Here is a 19,024-nt window from a genome sequence, read left to right on the forward strand (position 1 = left end):
CTGTTCAGAAGTCTCTTCTGCATCTTTCCTCTCCCACCCGCTCACTCCTCCACCCCAGCCTCTAGCTCCCCTGGTGCCTCTTCCTTTCCACCTCACTTAGCATCTGGTCAGTTCTGGCTCCTTCCTCACTTAGGAACCTCCACACCCACATTTCCACAGAACACTTGTAGATACAATTTGTCTTCAAAGAAAAATTAAAGCAATTGATTATTACGAAGGAGATTATTTCATCACACATTTTTTCAGATATGGAAAACATAAATCTGAAAAGAGAAAATACTTGCATATTAAAATAAATATTTTCCTCAGTTCCAGAGAACTTGAATCTGTGTCTGAATTTTGATATGCTCATCTTCACATTGGAGGAAAGAAAGACATACTTCTAGAAGTTACTGCTTAATCCATGAAACCAAATAGAGGTAGAATTTTTTTTAATGGATTAAAAATAGATTTAGGTTGTGTGTATGCAACACTATCAATTTCAGCACAGAGATTTTTATTTCTAACATTCAGTGTTAAATTCAGACTGGAAGCAGGTATCAATAAATTTGTTAATATCTTTCCTTCCTTCAAAATTTTCTGTATTGCAGAATAATTAACATTCAATAATTTAACTCTGAAATGGAAATTTTCTTTTAATCTTTCTAGATATGTTCACTCTTCATAGAGAGTAGATTTAATAGGTAGACTCTTAAGATAATCTATGTTAGGGTTTTTGGCCTGTGACATGGGCTGTGAAAGAATTCACAACTGAGAGAAGAGAGAGGTGCAGAGAGAGGGAGTTCATTTTTACTTTCCCCAAGGGAAAGGGCTGGTGCATTGCTAACCAATACAAGGGCAAGCGATACACAACTTCTCCCCCTTTTAAAGCCCTGGCTGCTGCTGTAGGTGACATGGAAGGGAGGGGAATTTCAGGGCTGACATTGAGCAGACATCTGGGGGTTTTTTTGAAAACATTGTTAGGTTTTTTTTAGGAGACAGTCCAGGCAGATGTCCTAGGTAGGCGTCTTCCTCAGTTAGCATCCTCCATAGAGTAACAGTTATGAAGGGTTCAAAAGAGTCTTGTTGGAAGAGGAGGAGTGAAGGGGACGTATTAACTGTCCCTGAGTTGTAAAAATAGTAGGAAGGAGGGGTATGCGAAAATGTAGCCTTGAGAGTAACTTCTCTTGTCTTGAGGTTTAAACAAAGGGGCTGTTTGAATCAGAGGGGCTAACAATCTTGGGGTTTCATTACAGGTGCTTCTCATAATTGTGGAAGGCCACAGCAAAGAAATAGAAAGGCCTTTCTATCCTAATAATCTATTTCCGTCATTTCATTCCATAATGAGTAAAGTGGGGTTCAAAAGGACTGAAATCTTGCAAAGGCTTCAACCTACTTGGGGCTTCCAACCCTGGCTGCATGTTGGAATCATCTGGGGCACTTTTTTAAAAAATGCAGATGCTCAGGCCCCACCACTAGAGATTTGAATTTTAATGGTGAGTGTAGGGTATATATTTCAAAACTCCCAGATGATGCAAATAAGGGGTGAATTACATGCTCTGCATTGTGCCACCTCACTTACAGTAGATTAAATACACTCCGGGGACTATTTCTTAATGACCTAAGTCACTCATGTAGCGGAGGACATGAACAGGGCTGGGTAGTTAGGAGGCTGGGAGACCAACTTATACACAGATCTCACTGGGAAGCAGAATCCTGCCTGCAGGAGTGAGGGCGGGCACACAAACAGTTAATGACCAAGGCAGTGCTACTGAAAAGATGCAAAAACAAAAATGGGACTATTCAAGGAGACAGGGAATTCAGATTGTTTCATCATCCTAAGGTCAGATTAAGCACTTAGGAAACCTCCACCAGTGTTATATATATATACTAGAGGCCCTGTGCACAAAAATTTGTTCACTCGGTGGGGGGCTCCCTCACCCGGCCTGTGCTCTCTTGCAGTCTGGGACCCCTTGGGGGGTGTCCACCTGGTGGCTTAGGGCCACTCCCCAGGGGATCAGGCCTGAGCTGGCAGTCAGACATCCCTCTGGCAGCCCAGGAGCCCTCGGGGGATGTCCACTTGCCAGCGGGGACCAGGCCTAAGCTGCAGTCGGACATCCTTAGCGCTGCTGAGGTGGTGGGAGAGGATCCAGCCATCCCTGCTGTGCTAGCAGCCCTGAGCCCTCTTCAGTCTTCAGTCTTCACTCCTCAGTCTTCACTGCAGCCAGAGCCTTCGGTCTTCGCTCTGGGCCTGCGTATGCAAATTAACTACCATCTTTGTTGGGTTAATTTCCATGGTTGTTCTGATTGGCTGGTGGGTGTAGCGGAGTGACACCAATTTGCATGTTTCTCTTTTATTAGTGTTGATAGTGACTATTGATGAATATATCTTGATTGTCACATATTAAAATTTATCATATATCCTTTATGAACAATAATATGTGTGTGCCATGTTAGAAATCTTAACCTAACAGAATGTTATAACAATAATTTTCTGTTTTCCTCTAAAAGGGTTTTAAATTCTGTTCACACTCAGATCTATAATGCATTGAGAGGATGTCCGTGCAATGTATTTTGAGGTGATTTGGTGTGAACAATGGAATCAAGATGCACTTTTTTCCCATAAAGACATTCAATCCAGGCAGCACTATTTACTGAAAATGTTGCCCATTCCAACAACAGAGTAATTTTTATGTCATAAATCAAGTGACTGTGTATGTGGGTCTGGACTCTCGGTTCTCTTCAAGGTCCCATCTGTATGCTTTCCCATAAAGACCTCACGACCATGCCCTGGCCAGTGCTGGTCATGTTTGAGCATCATCCCAGGCACTGAGCATCTCCAGCTTGATTCCAGGTTGCCTGGGTGTGACCTTGATCCCCAGTAGGGTGCATGCAGGAGGCAGCCAACAGATGTTTCTCTCTCTCCCTCTCTCTCTCAAAATCAATAAAAGCATATAAAAACTGTCTCACTATTATGATTTCTATAGCTTTATATAATAGGTCTTCCTATCTAGTACTGTCAGTTTACCAGCTTTGTTATTGTTCAAGAGTATCTTTTCTCTGTGGAGTTGTTTCAACTGCAGTTGACATTAAATGTTATATTAGTTTCAGCTGTATACCATGGTGGTTACACATTTATTTGACTTAGGAAGTGATCCCCTGATAAGTCTAGTTCATATCCAACTGGCACCTACATATTACTGATTATATTCACTATTCCGTACTTTATATCCCCATGACTATCCTGTAACTGCCAATGTATACTTCTGAATCCCTTCACCTAAATTGGTTTGTGTTTCCTATTAAGTTTTAAAATCAGCATGTCAGTTCACACACACGTATACATACATAGACACACACAGACACACACACACACACACTCCTGGGACATCGATTAAGATTTATTGACTCCATAAATTGACTTGGATAAAATCGACACCTTCCTAATAATCAACACCTTCCTACTCATGAACAAAGTATTCCTCATTATTTGGAAGTTTTATCTACTTCTCTCAGGAAAATTTTGTAATTTTAAGTATAGATATTGTACACATTGTTAGATTTACTTATTTGATTATTTGTTGCTGTTATAAGTTATATTGCTTTAATATTACTTTCTATTGTGTGATACTTTATATGAAAAGAGAATAAATTTTTTAAAAAATATATGGTATTGATTTTTTACAGAGAGGAAGGGAGAGAGATAGAGAGTTAGAAACATCGATGAGAGAGAAACATCAATCAGCTGCCTCCTACACAACTCCCACTGGGGATGTGCCCCCAACCCAGGTACATGCCCTTGACCGGAAATGACCCTGGGACCTTTCAGTCCGCAGGCCGATGCTCTATCCACTGAGCCAAACCGGTTTTGGCCAGAATAAATTTTTCTATGTAGGTCATGTGTGCAGTGACTTTACTGAATACACTTATTAATTCTAATAATCTATAATTTTATTCTTTTTATAAAGCAGACATGATTATAGTTAATACACTACTTTGGTATACAGTAAAGTATGACACCACTGTAAAATAATAACAAGAAACATGGTATTTAATTTGCAATGCAAGAGAAATGATTAACATCTTTTGTCATAAAGAAGCTCTTAGAAACCAATAACAGAGACACTATAATGCAAGGAAACTGGAAAAAATAAAATGTAAAAATACAAATGACGACTAAGCATTAAGCATATATGATGATTGTGCTGAGCAGTGACGAAGACTAATTTCTCTGCAATATCACACTGAACAGAATAAAGACACTGACCCCTAATGTTCTTCAGTTGAACAGTGTTGTGTAGTTTGAAGTCTCATAAAATTGCTGAGTATCAACAATTAGGGGGAAAGATGGTTTTGAATCAAATTATAAATTTGGACTATCCTTAGCCCAAGCAATTCCAATTCATTGAAATTTTTTCAACATATTAGCTGAACAAATTCAAAAGGAGTGCTATAAAAACATGCCTGATGCAGATAAAATATGTAGCCAGTATAAGCTCTCTAAAACACCACTGGCCTTTTATTTTATCAGCACAACCCCAAAGGGTGTGCACAAAATCTGCTGGTAGTAGATGAGAGCGTGGGGAGCACAGTCAATAAGACTGTGATCTGTACATATGGGGCCTGGGGTGTACCGGAAATTGAGGGAACACTTAGTTTTGTGCAACTAATGCAAAATAATATTGAATGTAAGCTAGTAATAATTGAAAAGTGAAAAGAGACATAACACTGGGAGATGGGCATTAAAATGAAAAGGAAAGCAAAGATACATAAAGTAACAACTCTATATTTAACAGATGTCTATGTTGTCTAAAATCTAAGGAAGATTATTTTTAATGAATACATGTTAAATCTACCCCACGGTAAGTAAAATCAGAAATATATGGGAGCCCTGGAGGAAGGCCAGGCAATGGCATGTCCGTCCTAGGCTCTCGGTGTTAACATCTCCAGCCCCCGTCTCCTGGGCCTCAGTGCACAGCAGCAATGGGAACAGTCAGCCTGCTGCTCCAGTCCTCGCCACGCCCCCCTTTAGGTCACCTTGGAACAGGAGCTTCCTCAGGCCTGTGTTCAAATCAGCAGGGAGCGTCCCTGGCAACACACAAAGGAGGCCTCTCCACACCTTCCTGAGGACGGTCCTTGGGTCTGTCAGATGGTGGCAGGAGCAGGGGCGTGTGTTACTGTTCAGTCATCGCAATCGCACCACCAAGAGGTGGTAATTTTTTTCAATATTTTACATGCACTGCCACGTTATTTGCAAATTGTCATGCTATCATTTATTCCTAGCCAGTCTATTTTCTTTGTCTGACTTTATTGCATTGGTATCATCTTCCAAGTCAATGTTCGGAGCAGTGTGAGCACTCGTCCTTGGCTCCTTCTTGACCCAAGGGGAAAAGCTTTCAAGAATCATCCTTCGCCCTAACTGGTTTGGCTCAGTGGATAAAGCGTCAGCCTGCAGACTCAAGGGTCCCAGGTTCGATTCCAGTCAAGGGCATGTACCTTGGTTGAGGGCACATACCCAGTGGGGAGTGCAGGAGGCAGCTGATCGATGTTTCTAACTCTCTATCCCTATCCCTTCCTCTCTGTAAAAAAGCAATAAAATATATCAAAAAAAAAAAAGAATCATCCTTCAATGTGCTGTTTACTGTGGACTTTTAAAGGTGATCATCAGAATACGATTTTGTTTCTGTTTTCCACTAACTGATACTGACTGTTATCAAGTCAGGTTTTTGTATTTAGTCACGTGTTTCCTGAGTATTTTTCATATGCAAATAGTATCTCCAGCATTTTGCTATTGTAAAGGTGAAGCATCTAACACTATGTAATGCTATCTGTAAAAAAATGAGGAGTATGCCAGTTTTACTGCCCTTTTTAAAATAGATCTAAAACATTCTTAACATGACAATTCTGCTTACGTACCTGACAAAGCATATGTCTCTGCACATGGAAGTGCTGAACAGCTGAGTTCCAGAGCCGGCTTCCAGCTGACATGCATGTCATTACCTTTAGGAAAACAGGCTGAACCTCCTGCCAAACTCCACTGACAAGTGTGACCCTTACGGTGGCTCAGTGACCTCTCCTCCCTGCATGGCCACGGCGGCCTGGATTGTCTTCTAGATACAGCTATCCTCTCCGACAGCCAGCTCATCTCCGAAATGCCAACAAATGAGGTCATTGGAAGGAACCCAAAAAGAATGATTTCCTAAGCTTTACCACAGAATATGTTTGAAAGCGTTTACTGATGCCCCTGAAGCAGGAAGGTTAGATTGAGTGTTAAATTGTCTTCCTTTTAGTTGGCTGCTTCTGCGAAGTTCGTACAATGCTGCAGTCTGTGTACAGCATGCCGAAGGACTACTTACAACACAATTTCCGAGGCCAACAGAACCAGTTTTCTAGGTGGGTGATTTCCTCTTATGCTGGAAAGGAAGAGACTCGGCAAGCAGGTGTCTACTGAACTATCCTGTTTCCACAACTCACACACTCAATGCTGTGGGAGATAAGCATGATACAATGGAAAGCATAAAGTCAAACATTTCTAGAAACACTTCCATTATTAGCTTTTTAGCTCTACACAAGCTATTTAACTTCTCTAAACCTTAGTTACCACGGTCATAAAATAGCCCTTTAAAAAATCTGTTCTTCCCACACGAATAACCCTGTTCTGTGGATGAGAAACACTGCGATTCAGTAAGAAAGTGTGTTTTCTAAGACACAGTAATAGGAGGCAAATCCACGTTATGGAACTTGCTGTGCTCAGAGCTCTAAGAGAGAAATGAATGAGGACCGAGGTGTACGGAGCTTGGAGAGATCGTGTCTGCTTGGTGTGATCAGGGAGCCTCAGTGAGAGAACCACATTTGAGCTGAGCCCTGACTTGTGATTTGGGTTGTAAATCATGTGTCTGTGTACACTGAAAACATAGACAATTTGTGAATTGCAGAACTTCTTATGTCTTCCCCCTTTGAGGGGTGGAAACAGAGGTGGGTGGCATCATATCCTGGTCCTATTGCTGTGCATTTAAGACACCACAGGACTCCCGTGAGGGAAGAGTCATTTCAAACTCCCGGTCAATCCTGGGTAAGCAAACTGTGCCTTAGTGCTCTTCTTGTTTTACAAAAACGTGGGGAAGAATCTTTTCAATCTGTGTTTATACGATTGGAAACATTCCCCGTCCTTGTGGGAGGGAAGACTTCAGCAGTTGTCGGGAAAGGGTCTTATTCCCACCCCTGACTGGGTGACACTTCTCTTTCTCCCCTAGACCTCTCCTTCTCCTTCTCCTCCCCCTGTTCCTCCTCCTCTCCCTCCTCTCCCCCCTCCTCCTCCTCCTCCTTCTCCTCCTCCCCTCCTCCCCATCTTCCTCCTCCACCATTCTCCCCCTCACCCTCACCCTCCTCCTCCTTATCCCCCCCCTCCTCCTCCCCCTCTTCCTCTTCCACCTCTACTCCTCCACCTCCTCCTGCCCCTCCACCTCCTCCTCCTCCCCCTCCCCCTATACTTCCTCCCCCTCCTTCTCCTCCTCCTCCTTCTGTCCCTACATCTCCCCCTCCTCCTTCTCCTTCCCCTCCTCCTGCTTCTCCCCTCCTACTCCCCCTTCTCCTCCTCCTCCCCCTCCTCCTCTTTCTATTATTCCCCCAGTCTGTCCTTTTCTTCTCTCCTCCTCTTGCTTCTCCACGTCTTTGCTCATCTGAGTGGCGGTTTTCAGCTCCCGACCTGCCAAGTGGCCTGGCAGAGCCAGTGGTGAGCCAGGGGTCTTCCTGTTTGTGTCATTGAGGGCATTGTCCAAACTGCACATCACCCTATTTCCTGTTATTTGTGGGCAACTCCACAAAATCCAGCACAGGGAGACCCAGGACAGCCCCCTGGGCATGTCCATGAGATCCCAGACCCATGCTGTGCCTGCCTGAAAGCAGTTAAGAACCCTCCTGCTGATGACCTGGGAGTAAAATGAATGGTGGGCCCAGGGACTTCTAGGCCAGTGATGGCGAACCTCTGGCACGTGAAATTATATTTTGGTTGATTTTTCTTTGTTAAATGGCATTTAAATATATAAAATAAATATCAAATATATACATCTTTGTTTTACTATGGTTGCAAATATCAAAACATTTCTATATGTGACATGGCACCAGAGTTACGTTAGGGTTTTTCAAAATGCTGACACACCGAGCTCAAAAGGTCCCCATCACTGTTCTAGGCTGAGACCCAGTTTAAGGTCCAAGCAATTGCAAGTACAGTGGCACCTGCTATAATGAAGTCTTTTTCTAAGCACCCAGAAACCTAGCATCAACCTTGGCAGGGACGCAGGGAGGATGTTGAGTGGCACCTGGGAAAGGGGTGGATAGAGGCATCGTGCTGGGGAGAACTGACCATGTACTGGAGCTACTCAAGGCGGTGCCACCCAGAGCTGATCTGTGTGTGAAACACGCTGACAGCAGTGACCACCGGGTCAGATCCACACGGGGTGGATCTGCAGGCTCAGCAAAGAAGGGAAAGTCCCGCGTGTTAAACAGTCACCGAGGAATCCTGCTTCCACTTAAAGGCCACAGGTCCACTCAGACTCCAGTTCACTTATATTCCCAGTTTGACCTGTAAAATGGGAATAAAAATGGTATCTACTTACATGAGGGTTTTGCAAGGAAAAAATGGCATCGCGTCTTTCAGGTGCTCAGCATTCTCACTTGGCACATTCCGTTAACTCAGTGCTGACTGTTGGTTACATTTGTTTAGAAACACAGCCATGGGGCTAGGACTTGAGAATTCCCTACAGAAGTGAACGTGAACGCAGCTTCCCCAGTGACCTCCGAGGTCACCTCCTGCTGCTTTCTGTTCCTAGTCCCCAGGAGATCTGCCTTTGCCTCTTGGGTGTGTGTGTGTGTGTGTGTGTGTGTGTGTGTGGCTCCTCCCACACCACGCCCCCATCCCAGAGGGAGGAGGTGAGAAGAAGGGAGGGAGGGTCAGGGAAGGAGGGGAGGCTGCGGTTATGAATCCAGTTGGATCGAGGGGGGCGAGGGGCTGTATTATCTGAACCTGTTCCCTGTTTAGACCCAAGAATTGCTACAAAGAAGAGAGGATGTGGTGTCCCTCCACCACCTAAGGAATATGAAGTTCAGCTCCTGCTGGAGGCGGGGCCATTTCTGGGCTTAGCTGTGTGTTCAAGAGAATCGCATGTCTTTGGAACTGGGTTTTAGGTTGTTGTGTGTGTGTTTGTTTGGGGGGTGTTGAGAACACAGGGCTCCAGTTCTGTGGGTGCTGCAGTTTTGTCAGCAGCAGCAGGAGCCCTGCACGAGGCCTGGTGCTCTGAGTGGCTGAGGCCATTATTCTCCACATGCTCCCGTTCCACTTCGCCAGGCTGGCTCCTGCCTGAGCCCTGCCCGCTGGAGAACTGTTGGGAACTTAGCCCAAGTTCCTCCTCTCTCCTCTGCTCGCAGTAACAGGTGCCGGGTCCGGCCTTCTGCCTGGGGCTGGACCTCCTTGGATACTGGGTCTTAGACGGAGAAGCCATGAGAGGTTGTGGGTGTATAAGCATGAGTCTTTATTGCTGAAGCCAGTGGCCACACAGCCATCAGACAAGACAGTCCTCACAGCCAAGTCCACACAGGCAGGCAGCCGGACACCGGCTGGTGAATATGCATCTTTCCCATCAAGCAGCATCCGTCTCTGTACCCACAGCTGTTCTCTGGTCAGCCGCACGCTGCCCCCTGGACTCACCGCCTCACATCATAGCGGTACCTGAGCTCTCCGCTCAGCAGCGTCTCCTTTCTCTCCTGCCCAGCTGCTCTCTCCAGCAGACTTCTTCACCCACTCCAGCCTACTCCAGCCCGCCAGCTGGTCAGTCACCAACTTTTACACCATTTAGACAAAGAAGGCTTCACGCCAATAGTTACATCAATCACACTGGCTACTGAAGGGCCAAGTCCACCGTGTGTCCTTGTACCCGCTCATGGTATCTTGGCCTGGTTAGGATTCCCAGGCTCAGAGTCCTTGGACATCCCGTTTAGGCACATGCCCAGAGCGGCCTTTGGCCATTCTGGTGTATTGGTAACAAGGCCTTTGTGATTCCATTGGCCTTGACTATCCAGGCCCCACAAGGTTTTTCTTTGGCTTTGGAGAGAATAAATGCTATGGGCTTTGGCTTGGGTTGGGGCTAATGTTGTCTCTTTTTAAACAAAAATGATGGAACTAACAAATAACTGGAAGGAGCTCATACAGTCCTTCACTGAAATGCTGATCCTCGAGGTTGGCCCTGACCATCGGCACAGTCCTTGCTGTGTGCAGCCCCTCTCTGCCTGCCCCGCTCCTCCCTAAAGCCTGCTTAGCTGCACTCCTTGCCCTCTGCTTTGTTCTTTTGGTCTGTGGTGTTGTGAGTTGCCCTATGAATTTCCATCTTGGGTAGCAACTACCTGTGTGCCTCCAGGTTTGGACAAACCTTCCTCTTCTATATGGAAGATCAGAGGTTGCAGTCTGATAGAACCAAAGCGTATTCCATACCAATTTGGCTAAAAGCTAGCAGTAGTTGGTAGAGCACTTCTGGAAGGAGTGACATCGATATTTGTTAATCCTCACTGGCGGATATTTTTCCATTGATTTTTTAGGGAGACTGAGGGAGAGGGGAGGGGGTGAAGATTGTGAGAAAGAGAGAGGGAGGGAAACATTGATGTGAGAGAGACACATGGATTCATTGCCTCCCACACAGGCCCGCACTGGAGCCTGGGACACAACCTGCAACCCAGGTATGTGCTCTTGACTGTGAATCACACCCAATCCCGGAGTCAAGCTCTAACCATGGAGCTATACCTGCCAGGGAAGGCCGTATATTTCGATGCCAACCTTAAACATAAACAATAAGGTTTAGCATCCAAATGATACAGAACATTATCATCTGAGAGAGATGACATTTGACTAGCAAATGTACATAGCCATAGGAAGAGGAATCGAGTACTGTACGATACTTATGGATTAAAAATCTCTATAAAATTTATAGTGAGCTTCATGTGAACATTGCATGATCGAATAAATGAGTGGAATTTTGCAAACTGGAATAGCATTTAGAAAGCTGGTGTGTAGAGTTGTATATTTCTTTGTTCCCCTCACATCCTGTGTGGTTCAGGGTTCAGGATTGGGGAGAGGGCGACACGCAAATGAAAGAGACAAGATAAGAAATAACAATTTGGAAATATTGGGGGGCCAGGCGGGCAAGTCCAACTCAAGGAGAAGGACTTCCACTGGTGCTCAGGCCTCACCAGCCTTTTATTGGTTTGGGATCCACCCAGAGCCCTTAGGCAGGCAATTTCCAGGAACAGGCAGACTAGCCCATCAGCAAGGATTTCCATAATAAGAAATGGGGAAGTTGCTTCAGCTACCATTGTCTGAACTAACAGTGGGTGCACAGCCCTGACCTTTGCCAGGGCATCAAGGGTCACCAGCCTTCCGGGCTCCTTGTCCACACCTCTCTGCTACTGAAGACAATAGGGGGCTTCCCACAGCTGGTTGGGACAGTTTAAACCAGCTGGTTTAATAGAATAGGACAGCGATTTCTAATCTTTTTCATCTCACGCTGCACATAAAATAAGTATGAAAGTTCCCTGGCACAACAGATATATATATATTTTTTGCAGATCAGACAGAAACATTGGTATAATTTTGATTCATTCACACCAGGTGACTTTTGAGTTGGCTGCTGTCATTGTTTTTATTTGACCTTCTAAGGGAAGAGAGGTCAGTGCCCTGAGTAAATAGTCAGGTGGTGGGCGTTTTAGGAATTCTTGGGCACCCCCAGTGTGCCTGCTGTGGACGCTGGTTGACAACTTCTGAAATCGGAGGGTGTGCTATGGAAGGGAACCCCGGGGAGGGAACAGCATGTTTGGAGAAACAAAATGGTCAGAGGGGGTGAGGCTGGGGTCCCAGGTGGGTCAGGGGGTGCTTTATGGCTGTGCTTCTCAAGCTGTTCACACCTTGTGCTGATGGAACATGTTTGTTTTGTTCTCTTAAATTTCTAATCTGCAGAGAACAGTCCTAAAGAATATAAACAGGCAGGGGCCGACACAACCAAAACAACCGGATGGATGACCGACCAGCAGGCTGCGGGGGGCGACCAGAACTGCAGGGGGGTCACTGAGGGACGACCACATGACCGAACAGCAGGCTGCGTGGGGCGACAAGCCCGCCAGGGGGCTCAGTGAGTGACGACCACATGACCGAAGCACAGGTGCGTGGGCGACCAGGCCGGCAGGGGGGTCAGCGAGGGATGACCACATGACCGGACAGAAGGCTGCATGGGCGACCAGGACGGCAGGGGGGTCAGTGAGGGACGACAACATGACCGAACAGCCGGCTGCGTGGAGCGACCAGGCCGGCAGGGGGGTCAGTGAGGGATGACCACATGACCGAAGAGCAGGTGCCTGTGGAGACCAGGCCGCCAGGGGGGTCAGTGAGGGACGACCATTTGACCGAATAGCAGGTGCGTGGGCGACCAGGCCGGCAGGGGGGTTAATGAGGGATGACCACATGACCAAATTGCAGGCTGCATGGGGTGACCAGGCCAGCAGGGGGGTCAGCGAGGGACGACCACATGACTGAGCAGCAGGCTGCGTGGGGCAACCAGGCCGGCTTCGGGGTCAGTGAGGGACGACCACATGACCGAACAGCAGCCTTGGTGGGCGACCAGGCCGGCAGGGGGTCAGTGAGGGACGACCACATGACCGAACAGCAGGCTGCGTGGGGCGACCAGGCCGGCAGGAGGGTCAGTGAGGGACAACCACATGACCGAACAGCAGGCTGCGTGGGGCGACCAGGCCGGCAGGAGGGTCAGTGAGGGACAACCACATGACCGAACAGCCGGCTGCGTGGGGCACCAGCCTGGCAGGAGGGTCAGTGAGTGACGACCACATGACCGAACAGCAGGGTGCGTGGGGCGACAGGCCGGCAGGAGGGTCAGTGAGGGACGACCACATGACCAAACAGCAGGTGAGTGGGGCTAACAGGACGGCAGAAGGGTCAGTGAGGGACGACCACATGACCGAACAGCAGGTGCGTGGGCGACCAGGCCGGCAGAAGGGTGAGTGAGGGACGACCACATGACCGAACAGCAGGCTTCGTGGGGAGACCAGGCCGGCAGGGGGGTCAGTGAGGGACGATCATATGACCGAACAGCAGGCTGCGTGGGGCGACCAGGCCAGCTGGGGGGGTCAGTGAGGGACGACCGCATGACCGAATAGCAGGTGCGTGGGTGACCAGGCCGGCAGGGGGGTTAGTGAGGGACGACCATATGACCGAAGAGAAGGTGCGTGGGCGACCAAGCCGGCAGGGCGGTCAGTGAGGGACGACCACATGACCGAACAGCAGGCTGCGTGGGGCGACCAGGCCGGCATAGGGGTGAGTGAGGGACAACCATATGACCGAACAGGAGGCTGTGTGGGGCGACCAGGACGGCAGGGGGTCAGTGAGGAACGACCACATGACCGAAGAGCAGGCTGTGTAGGGCGACCAGGACGGCAGCAGGGTCAGTGAGGGATGACCACATGACCGAAGAGCAGGCTGTGTAGGGCTACCAGGCCGGCAGGGGTGTCAGTGAGGGACGACCACTTGACTGAGCAGCACGCTGTGTGGGGCAACCAGGCAGGCAGGGGTGTCAGTGAGGGACGACCACTTGACTGAGCAGCAGGCTGCGTGGGGCAACCAGGCAGGCAGGAGGGTCAGTTAGGGACGACCATATGACCGAACAGCAGGCTGCGTGGGGCGACCAGGACGGCAGGGGGGTCAGTGAGGGATGATCACATGACGGAACAGCAGGATGCGTGGGGCGACCAGGCCGGCAGGGGGCGACCACATGACCGAACAGCATGCTGTGTAGGGCGACCAAGCCTGCAGGGGGGTCAGTGACTGACGACCACATGACCAAACAGCAGGTGCGTGGGCGACCATGCCGGCAAGGGGGTTAGTGAGGGATGACCACATGACCGCACAGGAGGCTGCGTGGGGCGACCAGGCCAGCAGGGGGGTTAGTGAGGGACGACAATATGACCTAATAGCAGGCTGCGTGGGGCGACCGGGTCGGCAAGGGGGTCAGTGAGGGACGACCACATGACCGAACAGCAGGCTGCATGGGGCGCCCAGGATGGCAAGGTGTTAATAAGATACGACCACATGACCAAAAAGCAGGTGCGTGGGGTGACCAGGCCGGCAGGGGGTTCAGTGAGTGAAGACCACATGACTGAACAGCAGGCTGCGAGGGGCAAGCAGGCCGGCAGTGGGTCAATGAGGGATGATCACATGACACAACAGCAGGCTGCGTAGGCGACCAGGCCAGTTGGGGGGTCAGTGAGGGACGACCACATGACCGAACAGCAGGCTGCGTGGGGCGAACAGGCCGGAAGGGGTGTCGGCGAAGGATGACCACATGACCAAATTGCAGGCTGCGTTCGGCGACCAGGCCAGCAGGGGATCAGTGAGGGACGACCACATGACCGAACAGCAGGCTTGGTGGGGCGACCAGCCCGGCAGGGGGTCAGTGAGGGACGACCACATGACCGAACAGCAGGATGCCTGGGGCGACCCGCCCAGCAGGGGGGTCAGTGAGTGACGACCACATGACCGAACAGCAGCATGCGTGGGGCGACCAGGCCGGCATAGGGGTGAGTGAGGGACAACCATATGACCGAACAGCAGGCTGCGTGGGGCGACCAGGCCGGCATAGGGGTGAGTGAGGGACAACCATATGACCGAACAGGTTGCTGTGTGGGGCGACCAGGACGGCAGGGGGGTCAGTGCGGCACGACCACATGACCGAACAGCAGACTGCGTGAGGCGACCAAGCCGGCAGGGCGGTCAGTGAGGGACGACCACATGACCGAACAGCAGGCTGCGTGGGTCGACCAGGCCAGCTGGGGGGGGTCAGTGAGGGACGAACACATGACCGAATAGCAGGTGCGTGGGTGACCAGGCCGGCAGGGGGGTTAGTGAGGGACGACCATATGACCGAATAGCAGGTGCGTGGGCGACCAAGCCGGCAGGGCGGTCAGTGAGGGACGACCACATGACCGAACAGCAGGCTGCGTGGGGCGACCAGGCCGGCATAGGGGTGAGTGAGGGACGACCACATGACCGAACAGCAGGCTTCGTGGGGCGACTAGGCCGGCATAGGGGTGAGTGAGGGACAACCATATGACCGAACAGGAGGCTGTGTAGGGCGACCAGGACGGCAGGGGGGTTAGTGAGGGACGACCACATGACCGAACAGCAGGTGCCTGTGTAGTCCAGGCCGGCAGGGGTGTCAGTGAGGGACCACCACATGACCAAACAACACGTGCGTGGGCGACCAGGCCGACGGGGGGTAAGTGAGGGACGACCACATGACCGAACAGCAGGCTGGGTGGGGAGAACAGGCCAGCTGGGGGGTCAGTGAGGGACGACCACATGACTGAACAGCAGGCTGCGTGGGGCGACTTAGCCAGCTGGGGGGTTAGTGAGGGACGACCACATGACCAAACAGCAGGATGCGTGGGGCGACCGGGCCGGCAGGGGGGTCAGTGCGGGATGACCATATGACCGAACAGCAAGCTGCGTGGGGAGACCAAGCCTGCAAGGGGGGTCAGTGACTGACGACCACATGACCAAACAGCAGGTGCGTGGGCGACCAGGCCGGCAGGGGGGTGAGTGAGGGATGACCACATGACGGAACAGCAGGCTGCGTGGGGCGACCAGGCCGGCAGGGGGGTTAGAGAGAGACGACCATATGACCAAACAGCAGGCTGCGTGGGGCGACCAGGCCGGCAAGAGGGTCAGTGAGGGATGACCACATTACCAAACAGCAGGCTGGGTGGGGAGAACAGGCCAGCTGGGTGGTTAGTGAGGGACGACCACACGACCGAACAGCAGGCTGCGTGGGGCGTCCAGGCCGGCAGGAGGGTCAGTGAGGGACGACCACATGACCGAACAGCAGGATGCGTGGGGTGACCAAGCCGGCAGAGGGTCAGTGAGGGATGATCACATGACACAACAGCAGGCTGCGTAGTCGACCAGGCCAGTTGGGGGGTCAGTGAGGGACGACCACATGACTGAGCAGCAGGCTGCGTGGGGCGACCAGGCCGGCAGGGGGTTCAGTCAGGGATGACCACATGACGGTACAGCAGGCTTCGTGGGGCGACCAGGCAGGCAGGGCGGTCAGTGAGGGATGACCACATGACTGAACAGCAGGCTGCATGGGGCGACTAAGCCAGCTGGGGGGTTAGTGAGGGACGACCACATGACCAAACAGCAGGATGCGTGGGGTGACCAAGCCGGCAGTGGGTCAGTGAGGGATGATCACATGACACAACAGCAGGCTGCGTAGGCGACCAGGCCAGTTGGGGGGTCAGTGAGGGACGACCACATGACTGAGCAGCAGGCTGTGTGGGGCAACCAGGCCGGCAGGAGGGTCAGTGAGGGACGACCACATGACCGAACAGCAGGCTGGGTGGGGAGACCAGAACGGCAAGGGGTTAATAAGGTACGACCACATGACCAAAAAGCAGGTGCGTGGGGAGACCAGGCCGGCAGGGGGATCAGTGAGGGACGACCATATGACCAAACAGCAGGTGCGTGGGGCGACCAGGCCGGAGGGGGTCAGTGAGGGATGACCACATGTATGCACAGCAGCCTGCGTGGGGCGATCAGGCCGGCAGAGGGGTCAGTGAGGGACGACCACATGACCGAACAGCAGGCTGTGTGGGGCAACCAGGCAGGCAGTGGGTCAATGAGGGATGATCACATGACACAACAGCAGGCTGCGTAGGCGACCAGGCCAGTTGGGGGGTCAGTGAGGGACGACCACATGACCGAACAGCAGGCTGCGTGGGGCGACCAGGCCGGAAGGGTTGTCGGCGAAGGATGACCACATGACCAAATTGCAGGCTGCGTTCGGCGACCAGGCCAGCAGGGGGGTCAGTGAGGGACAACCACATGACCGAACAGCAGGCTGCGTGGGGCGACCAGGCCGGCAGGAGGGTCAGTGAGGGACAACCACATGACCGAACAGCCCGCTGCGTGGGGCACCAGCCCGGCAGGAGGGTCAGTGAGTGACGACCACATGACTGAACAGCAGGGTGCGTGGGGCGACAGGCCGGCAGGAGGGTCAGTGAGGGACGACCACATGACCGAACAGCAGGTGCGTGGGCGACCAAGCCGGCAGAAGGGTGAGTGAGGGACGACCACATGACCGAACAGGAGGCTGTGTGGGGCGACCAGGACGGCAGGGGGGTCAGTAAGAAACGACCACATGACCGAAGAGCAGGCTATGTAGGGCGACCAGGACGGCAGGGGGGTCATTGAGGCACGACCACATGACCGAACAGCAGGCTGCGTGGGGCGACCAAGCCGGCAGGGCGGTCAGTGAGGTACGACCACATGACCGAACAGCAGGCTGCGTGGGGCGACCAGGCCGGCATAGGGGTGAGTGAGGGACGACCACATGACCGAACAGCAGGCTGCGTGGGGCGACCAGGCCGGCATAGCGGTGAGTGAGGGACAACCACATGACCGAACAGGAGGCTGTGTAGGGCGACCAGGACGGCAGGAGGGTTAGTGAGGGACGACCACATGACCGAACAGCAGGCTGCGTGGGGCGACCAGGCCGGCATAGGGGTGAGTGAGGGACAACCATATGACCGAACAGGAGGCTTTGTAGGGCGACCAGGACGGCAGAGGGGTCAGTGAAGGACGACCACATGACCGAACAGCAGGTGCCTGTGTAGTCCAGGCCGGCAGGGGTGTCAGTGAGGGACCACCACATGACCAAACAACACGTGCCTGGGCGACCAGGCCGGCAGGGGGGTCAGTGAGGGACGACCACATGACCGAACAGCAGGCTGCGTGGGGCGACCAGGCCGGCAGGGGGGTCAGTGAGGGATGACCACATGACTGAGCAGCAGGCTGCGTGGGGCAACCAGGCAGGCAGGGGTGTCAGTGAGGGACGACCACTTGACTGAGCAGCAGGCTGCGTGGGGCAACCAGGCAGGCAGGGGTGTCAGTGAGGGACGACCACATGACCGAACAGCAGGCTGGGTGGGGAGACCAGGACGGCAAGGGGTTAATAAGGTACGACCACATGACCAAAAAGCAGGTGCGTGGGGAGACCAGGCCGGCAGGGGGGTCAGTGAGGGACGACCACATGACCGAACAGCAGGCTGGGTGGGGAGACCGGGCCGGCAGGGGGGTCAGTGCGGGATGACCATATGACCGAACAGCAAGCTGCGTGGGGAGACCAGGCCGGCAAGAGGGTCAGTGAGGGACGACCACATGACCAAACAGCAGGCTGGGTGGGGAGAACAGGCCAGCTGGGGGGTTAGTGAGGGACGACCACACGACCGAACAGCAGGCTGCGTGGGGCGTCCAGGCCGGCAGGAGGGTCAGTGAGGGACGACCACATGACCGAACAGCAGGATGCGTGGGGTGACCAAGCCGGCAGTGGGTCAGTGAGGGATGATCACATGACACAACAGCAGGCTGCGTAGGCGACCAGGCCAGTTGGGGGGTCATTGAGGGACGACCACATGTCCGAGCAGCAGGCTGTGTGGGGCAACCAGGCCGGCAGGAGGGTCAGTGAGGGACGACCACATGACCGAACAGCAGGCTGGGTGGGGAGACCAGGACGGCAAGGGGTTAATAAGGTACGACCACATGACCAAAAAGCAGGTGCGTGGGGAGACCAGGTCGGCAGGGGGGTCAGTGAGGGACGACCATATGACCAAACAGCAGGTGCGTGGGGCGACCAGGCCGGAGGGGGTCAGTGAGGGATGACCACATGTATGCACAGCAGCCTGCGTGGGGCGATCAGGCCGGCAGAGGGGTCAGTGAGGGACGACCACATGACCGAACAGCAGGCTGTGTGGGGCGCCCAGGACGGCAAGGTGTTAATAAGGTACGACCACATGACCAAAAAGCAGGTGCGTGGGGTGACCAGGCCGGCAGGGGGCTCAGTGAGTGAAGACCACATGACCGAACAGCAGGCTGCGAGGGGCAACCAGGCAGGCAGTGGGTCAATGAGGGATGATCACATGACACAACAGCAGGCTGTGT

The sequence above is a fragment of the Myotis daubentonii genome, chromosome 11 (assembly GCF_963259705.1).
Source record: "Myotis daubentonii chromosome 11, mMyoDau2.1, whole genome shotgun sequence".
NCBI lineage: Eukaryota > Metazoa > Chordata > Mammalia > Chiroptera > Vespertilionidae > Myotis > Myotis daubentonii.